The sequence below is a fragment of the Cupressus sempervirens genome, chromosome 2, assembly GCF_028749045.1.
Source record: "Cupressus sempervirens isolate cs-2001-9-10 chromosome 2, ASM2874904v1, whole genome shotgun sequence".
NCBI classification, from domain to species: domain Eukaryota; kingdom Viridiplantae; phylum Streptophyta; class Pinopsida; order Cupressales; family Cupressaceae; genus Cupressus; species Cupressus sempervirens.
This window is the reverse complement of record NC_143119.1, coordinates 464,616,838-464,626,065: the sequence shown is the minus strand read 5'-3', so window position 1 is coordinate 464,626,065 and position 9,228 is coordinate 464,616,838. Positions and strand designations below refer to the sequence as shown.

General features: G+C 33.9%; 2 pseudogenes; both read right to left on the bottom strand.

The window, feature by feature from the left end:
- Nucleotides 1–1,107: 1,107 nt before the first annotated feature.
- LOC149573057 (uncharacterized protein At3g49140-like) lies at nt 1,108–1,996 on the bottom strand (annotated as a pseudogene).
- A 5,334-nt stretch (nt 1,997–7,330) lies between these two features.
- On the bottom strand, nt 7,331–8,218 carry LOC149573056 (uncharacterized protein At3g49140-like; annotated as a pseudogene).
- Between the last annotated feature and the right edge of the window lie 1,010 nt (nt 8,219–9,228).

The following is a 9,228-nucleotide window of genomic DNA, read 5'->3' as shown; positions in this document are numbered from 1 at the left end:
TATTGTCACCTGTACTAAACTTCCACGGTGATTTCAAAAACTGAAAATAAAGTTAAGGACTCAGAAGTAGTCACAAAAACTTCTCTACATAATCAGAACTCCCAAAATGAGTTGACAAAACTCACTAAATACAAACCCAACATTTGGGTCGAATGCAGAAAGATAGCATAGAAATGAGGGCTTAGAAACTTCTAAAACTGAAGTTTCATTACTCATAAGACTTTACTAACCCATAACTACCCTCATGACTCATTAGAAACCACCCCAAAATACTCCAACTGGTCATAAAGACCCCCAAACTAACTCAGTAAATACAAATTCGACCCCCGAACTTCTCCCTAAAAAGGTTTCTAATGTTTTCAAACTGACTCCTTCCTTGAAGATCACGAACATGAAATTAATCCAGTCACCTCCTTTTTGCATTAAAAAATAGCAGAAATATTAAATGATTTATGACCATATAATTTAAATATTCTCTTTACAATAATAATTATGCAAAAAAGAAAATACTTAAACAATCCCCCTAACTAAAACCTAAGGAAAAAATTTTTAAACCCCCCTTTATCATGACACAAATACTAATACTCTTCAAAAGGGATTAGAAACCCATACATAGCCCGCAGAGTTCAAAAGAAAGTAAGAAATGATAAAGGGCATAATATATGGTTTGAATACCCTAAGTTTCCTTTCATTTTTAACTTCATCAGTGAAGAATTTGTTGCAGTGAAGGAAGAAGTTGAGAGGATAGGGTTTGCTAGGTTCTGTTTGATCCTATGGCCACTATTATTGAACTTGTTGTCTTCAAAGATGAAAAATGATAGTCTTGAAGCTGCCATTGTTATTTGCTGGAAGGTATTTTGATGCATTTTTCAGTTGTTGCTTGAAATATTATTGTTGGTCGCCATTGTTGAAGGTTTTTACTGCATGTATTGTAATCACAGATGATTTTACAAGGACTACTGCATATATTGTTGTTTCTTTTCATCATGATGCTCCTTGTGATTTTTAGCTCATTACCATGCATCCTTCTGGGTTTTATTTTTTTCAAATTTCTCTTTTTCTTGTAGCAACCTTGCTATATGTTTCAAAGGGTGCATGGTAGATGCCTTAGCTGTCATTTTCTAAAGCATTGGTAGATACCACCTCTGCCATCTTCCTAGAAAAATATATAGGATGAATGTAATGCATGGTTTCCAAATTCATCCAATTTCCTAATGACTCGAAAAAATCTGACTTCTCTTCAAGGAAAGAAATCTAGTCCTCATAAAAGTCATCAAAGTCATCCTCAATTCTGGTATCACTATCACTGATTGCTTTAATATCATATTCATTGTTAATTCTATGCATTATTGTTTCAAGTCCATTAAAATGTTGTAAATCATCCAATCCAATGAACACAATCATAGGAATACCTGCCAATACTAAGGCTCTGCAAAATATCTTGATCATCATCTACCTCAAGGTATATCTCTCCATGCCCATTAGTCACATAGTCTACTTCTGGCTAGAATTTACTATCCTACAATTCATCATCTGTTGTGTTTGAAAATATAAGTGTTGCTTTATGATTAACCTCTAGAACAGTTCTAGCAATTTAAGCATCTTTTAGCTTTAATTCTCCTTTCTCAACATTTTCATAATCATTTAGTGCTTCCTAGGGATGGTAGCCAAGCTCTCCTTGGAGCTTAAGAGAATCAAACTTTGAATCTGAATAATTTGTAGCAACTTGGACTTTTGTTCGCAAACCCCTCTTTGGTTTGGCAAATAGATACTAGTTAGATGATCCAAAGAAAGGATTTCTATAGCCACAACTAATGTAACTAGTTGGCTTGTTGCCTCCAAGTGTATGCCTATTCCCTGCATAAGATGCTCTTTTTTTGCTAATTTGGCAACCAAACTTAGACCATCCAAAATCTTCTAAACCTTGGCAAAGCACTGTCACTACCACCCTTGATACTTTGCAAACCCTAAAGTGGTAACCAAAAATCTCTTTCATTTCTAGATTCTCTATCTCTTTTCTTGTTTACTATTGAGTATTCACACCATCCTCATAATATAATATTTCCTGATGAAATAAACTTGATTGAATTACTTATCATATTTGCAAATATTTACACCACTCGAGTTGAAACTCCCCTTATCACCTTAGGCATATTACCTTCCTTATATCCCATGTAGACAAAAAGGTCATGTTTTTGGAGAGCTAGAATGTACTCCTCTGGAGTTGGAATTTCTCCAAATTTACCCATCCAACCTTGCTAACTATTGAACCAATCCTCAAATGCAGTTTGTGTGATATTGAAGTCTCCACTTGGATTCAACAAATAGAATATGTTACAAGGGTTAATCAATGGTAGTTTAGGTAGCTGTTGTAATTCTAAATACTCTAGGCTTTTCCTCACTGATATCTTGTGCTTTATAGTAGTTTTCTATTTTGATAATTTTTTTCCTCTTTTCCACCTTTAAAGCAACCATGGTCTTTTCCTTCATTACCCATATTTTTCTTGATATTTGAAATAGTATTTTTTGAGGTTCAAGCATGGGCTCGTGACACTCAAAAACTATCCTTGTATAATTTTCACCTGTTGCTTGTGAAATCAACATGCTTGTACACTTAGAATACACTTTACTATTTTCGATATGTATTCAGAATAGAAAATATATAGCGTGTGTGGGTACATAGTTGTAGGTAATCAGTCATTTCTTAGATATTTTTTAGATCTAATGCCATTTTATTTTCCCATGAAGGAGAATAGAGACTGGAATCTACTAGATCAAGCGCTGGACTAGGAGCATCATTGAAGATTATATAACTAGTCAAAAGTTGAAAAGGCAATGACTGGTTACCTCTAACTCTATCTTCCTGTGTTGTATTTTTCTTGTTCTCAATATGTATGAAAGATAGTAGTTAGACTCACGGCTTGTGTGAGATTCTCATTTCCATCATTTTTCCATTCATTTCATAATTTGTAAAATTGAAAATTGTACATATCATTTGATGATTTATACAATGAACATTGTATCTCCTTTTGCTCATGATTTTTATATGCCTACAAAATGATGCAATGTAAATGAATTGAAAATGGATATTTCCTTTTGCAATGTTACTTGAAGTAAAATTCAGCATGTGTAGAATTTTAGTAACATTTTTGGTAACCTCTATTGGATGTCTTCCTGCTAGACATTTGACTAGTTTGCTCTTATTCATTGGGCATGGAGTCTAAAATTATGCATCTTCTAGCACCTAGACCTGATACAAACTAACTTCTAAAGTTGATGCTTGAGTTTTGAATGCATGCATGTGAGCTTAATAAGACTCTTATTAGGTTGATGGATATGCATAATCAAACTCAAGTAATAGCTTTAGAAGCTAAAACCTTCATCATTTGATCATCTTAGTTATGTGTAGATGAACGCATGTGTTTGAATGCATGCATGTGAATAGTAGATATGTGGATATGCATGTATGTAAGGTTGACAATAGGACTTTGAGTAGCTGCAATATTATGTATATGTGTATGCATGTGTATACTAAGTATGTGTAGGCATTTAAACACATGTATTGATGCGAGCATGAATGGGATGGGCAAATTATGAGGCTTAACAATATAAACCAATAACTTGACTAACCGAAAATGATAAAACAAGAAACTAACCTAGGATAGAAAACAAAAATTGACATGTGCTTGGACAACACTTAGGAAAAACAAAGAAACACCTAACCTACCCTAATCTAACTAGCATAGAAGCTTGATCAAATAAATTCATTCACAAGTTTTGAGAAATAGCTGCCTTTTCTTCTCAATTTGCAATAAAATTTGCACTCAAAGATGGTAGAGAATACATGAAAGACATATAGATAACAAAATGGTTGGTGCACTATGTATAGAATGATAGATGTAAACACACAAACCTCTTTTAACTGATCAATTGTATGACTACTCATGAATGTAGGAATGAGTTGAAATTGGTCCAGCTTAGCTGAAAATGCATCCTTAGCTTCATCTTTCAATGATGATCATGTTCAATTTCTTGTTTGACTAATCCTTCATTTTTGGCCTCCATTCTTGCTAAGTGCCTGATGGGGTAGCTTCTAGAGATAATAAAGTTTGTCCTTAACCTATTGGCTCCTTGTTGCAGTTCATCATGACTCCCCTACATAATTTCTTTCCATATAATCTCCTCCTCCTAAGTTAGAGGATCACCATCTTCTATCAAAACATTCAATAGCTTACCTAAGCTATCAGCCTATAGAACATTCTCAATAAGAGGTTCAAACTTGAACTCTGCAAGAAAATTTTCAAGAAGAGTGTTTTCCAATATAGGAATTTCTTCAATAGGTTCACACCCTGAAATTTCAACAACAATATTTTCACAAAAATCTTTGATAAAGCTATCAAAAAACTCCTCTCCCTAAATCTCGTCATCTTCCATATCTTGAGTGGATACTTTGTCAAGTGTATCTTCAGCATTATGTCCTTCTATTGCAAAGCTTGGATGGATACATTTTGAACATCAATACTCCTCTTTTGCTCTATAAATAGGGGTAATTCATCAAAGAAACACTTAATTACTTCCTCTTAACCTGTGTCTTTTCCTATAACTAATGGAGTTTCTTCATCATGTTGTTCACAAACTAGCTGTCCCAACTGGGCTTCCACAGTTATTTCTCCATTTCATAGTTTTGAATGAATTGTAGTGACCACATTTTGACTCTCTTGACTTTGGATTGGCTCATATGGGGTATCCTTGAAAATATTTGGCATTTCATAAATAGGATACCTGGTCCATGAAAGTGGCCATATTTGCTAAACATTTTGATTACTAACAGATTCTTGACATGATTGAATAGGGAGACTAAAAAAATGACTTGGTTGTCTATGCTCATTCAAGGGTTCTTTCAAGGGATGTTGTACTAGATTAGTTGAACTATAAGCCTTGAAAAATAGAACCTTTGGCTTCAAAAACTAAGTTGGGGATTCATAAGAAGTTTCTACCTTAACACTTGGAATCAACTTCTTCACTCATAGGATGAACAGGAAAATGGACTACTGATTGAGCCCCAAGCTCTTGTACTCATGCAAGTAGCAATTTCATTTGCTCCTCCTTTACTCTATTTTGTTGAGCAAGTACTTCTTCATGATGAACCTGAGCTTCCCCCTCTTGCTACTGCAAATAAGACTAATAGTGAAAGTTTTTCTGCTGCATATTGTACTCATATTCTTGGTCTAGAGACCTCATTTGCTACTGGAAATTTGTACATATATCATCCAAATTTATATCTGAAAAAGCCTTGGACTGATTTTGAGGATTATGAGGATGAGTCTCATGTGGTTGTTTACAAGCATGCTATCATGCAACTTTAGTAGGGGTGGGAGGGTGGTAAATGTATGGAACTTGTTGGTGAGGTTCATGAAATGATGAAAACAGAGAACCATTATGAAATGGAGAGTAATAAGACATTTTTCCATGAAAACCTAACAAGAAACTAGGCTCAAATTTCTCACAACAACAATTACATCTGTTGAAAACCAGTAAATATTCTCTTCAAAATTGCTAGATATACTTCAAAATAACCCCTTTCAGGTTTGTCCTATATTGAAAACATATCAAATTAGTATAAAATTTAAAATTTGGACTTCTTTAGTCCCATCAAGCATGCTTAAATTGTTAAGTGCCAGAATTTGCACCTAGTACTAAACTGAAAAAAGTTCAGTAACTCTGGCATAATATGGGAATCACTTCTTGGTGGGACAAGTGATTGAAGTGAAACCTTTGATTTCTAGGTCGGCTCCTATTGAATATTCAATCACATTTCCATGATCCTAATCTAAACTTGTGGGAAAAAGGGGAAGAAGTTACTAAAAATAAACCTAAAACCTACAGTTTAAACTAACAAATGGGTGATACACCAAAAGTGATATGAAAATTTAGGTACAAATGATAGAGAAGGACTATTTAGCTACTTAAAGTAAAAATAAATCACTTCCTTCTATAAAGATTTGCATAAGTAATTTGTAATAAGGCTTTCAAGAACATAGATTACAACTTGCAAATAGACTTACTCCTCTACAACTAGGTTCTTGAATGAGACCAAATAACAAGGAACAATAACAGTTCACAAGTTGCTTTATCAAATTATTCTGACACTACACACAGAATTGTAGAAAGAAAGAAGGTTCAAAAATTGACACACAATAGCATAAACACAACTGTTGTCATCTGTATTAAGCTTCTACAATGAATTAAAAACTCTGCAAATAAAGTTAAGGACCTAGAAGTAGTCACAAAAACTTCTCTACATAATCAGAACTCCCAAAATGAGTTGAAAAAACTCACTAAATACAAACCCAACACTTGGGTCGAATGCTAAAAGATAGCCCAGAAATGAGGGCTTAGAAACTTCTAAAAATGAAGTCTCATTACTCATAAGACTTTACTAACCTATAACTACCCTCATGACTCATCAGAAACCACCCCAAAATACTCCAACTGGTCATAAAGACCACCAAACTAACTTAGTAAAGACAAATTTGACCCCCAAACTTCTCCCTAAAAAGGCTCCTAATGTTTTCAAATTGACTCCTTCTTTGAAGATCATGAACATGAAATTAATCCAATCACCTCCTTTTTGCATTAAAAAATAGAAGAAATAGTAAATGATTTATGACCATATCATTTAAATATTCTCCTTTACAATAATAATTATGAAAAAAAGAAAATACTTAAACAATCCCCCTAACTAAAACCTAAGGCATTATACAAAGCTTAAAATAAAAAACCCCCCTTTCTCATGACACAAATACTAATGCTCTTCAAAAGGGATTAGAATCCCATACATAGCCCGTGGACTTCAAAAGAAAGTAAAAAATGATAAAGGGCATAATATATGGTTCATATACCCTAAGTTTCCTTTTATTTTTAACTTCATCGATGAAGAATTTTCCACAGTAAAGGAAGAAGTTGAGAGGATAGGGTTTGTTGGGTTTTGTTTGATCCTATGGCCACTATTATTGAACTTGTTATCTTCAAAAATGAAAAATGATAGTCTCAAAGCCGCCATTGTTATTTTTTGAAAGGTATTTTGATGCATTTTTCAGTTGTTGTTTGAAATATTTTTGTTGGCCGCCATTGTTGAAGGATTTTTCTGCATGTATTGTAATCATTGATGACTTTACAAGGACTACTACATATATTATTGTTTCTTTTTATCATGATGCTCCTTGTGCTTTTTTCTCATTACCATGCATCCTTCTAGGTTTTTTTTTCAAATTTCTCTTTTGCTAGCAGCAACCTTGCTATACATTTCAAAGGGTGTGTGGTAGATGCCTCAGCTATCATTTTCTAAATCATTGGTAGATACCACCTCTACCATCTTCCTAGAAAAATATATAGGATGAATGTAACGCATGGTTTTTAGATTCACCCAATTTCCTAATGACTCAAAAAAATATGACTCCTCTTCGAGGAAAGAAATCTAGTCCTCATAAAAGTCATCAAAGTCATCCTCAATTTCAGTATCACTATCACTGATTGCCTCAATATCATATTCATTGTTAATTCTATGCATTGTTGTTTCAAGTCCATTAAAATGTTGTACATTATCCAGTCCAATGAACACAATCACAAGAATACTGTTGATACTAAGTCTCTGCAAAACATCTTGATCATCATCTACCTGAAGGTATATCTCTCCATGCTCATCAGTCACATGGTCTACTTCTGGCCAGAATTTGCTATCCTGCGGTTCATCATCTATTATATTTGAAAACATAAGTGTTGCTTTATGATTAACCTCAATAATAGTTCTAGCAATTTTAGCATCTTTCAACTTTAATTTTCCTTTCTCAACATTTTCATAATCATTTAGTGCTTCCTAGGGATGGTAGCCAAGCTCTCCTTGGAGCTTAAGAGAATTAGACTTTGAATTTGAATAATCTGCAGCAACTTGGACTTTTTTTTGCAAACTCCTCTTTGGTGTGGAAAATAGATGGCAGTCAAATGATCCAAAGAAAGGATTTCTATAGCCACAACTAATATAACTATTTGGCTTGTTGCCTCCAAGTGTAAGCCTATTCCCTGCATAAGATGCTCTTTTTTTGCTAATTTGGCAACCAAACTAAGACCATCCAAAATCTTCTAAACCCTGGCAAAGCACTGTCACTGCCACCCTTGATGCTCTGCAAACTCTGAAGTGTTTTCCAAGAATCTCTTTCATTTTCAGATTCTCTATCTCTTATCTTGTTTATTGTTGAGTATTCACACCATCCTCATAATATAATATGTCCCGATGAAATCAACTTGATTGAATTACTTATCAAATTTGCAAATATTTGCACCACTCAAGCTGAAACTCCCCTTATCACCTTAGGCATATTATCTTCCTTATATCCCATGTAGACAAAAAGGTCATGTTTTTGGAGAGCTAGAATACACTCCTCTGGAGTTGGAATTTCTCCAGATTTACCCATCTAGCCTTGCTAACTATTGAACCAATCCTCAAATGTAGTTTTTGTGATATTGAAGTCTCCACTTGGATTCAATGAATAGAATACATTGCAAGGGTTAATGAATGGTAGTTTAGGTAGTTGTTGTAATTCTAGAGACTCTGGGCTTTCCCTCATTGATATCTCATGCTTTATAGTGGTTTTCTATTTTGATTAAAAAAATCCTCTTTTCTAGAGACTCTGGGCTTTTCCTCACTGATATCTTATTCTTTATAGTAGTTTTTTGTTTTGATAATTTTTTTCCTCTTTTCCACCTTTAAAGTAGCCATGGCCTTTTCCTTCATTACCCATATTTTTCTTGATATTTGAAATAGTATTTTTTGAGGTTCAAGCAGAGGTTCATGACACTCAAAAACTATCCTTGTATGATTTGCACCTACTACTTATGAAATCAACATGCTTTTACACTTAGAATACACTTTATTGCTTTTTATATGTATTCAGAATAGGAAATATATAGCATGTGTTAGTACATAGTTGTAGGTAATCAATCATTGCTTAGATCTTTTCAAGATCTAACTCCATTTTATTTTCTCATGTAGGAGAATGGAGACCAAAATTTAGTAGATTGGGGGCTGGACGAGGAGTGTCATCAAAGATTATATAACCAATCAAAAGTTGAAAAGATAATGAATGGTTACCTCTGACTCTATCTTCCTGGGTTGTATCTTTCTTGTTCTCAATATGTATGAAAGATAGTAGTTAGACTCACGGCTTGTGT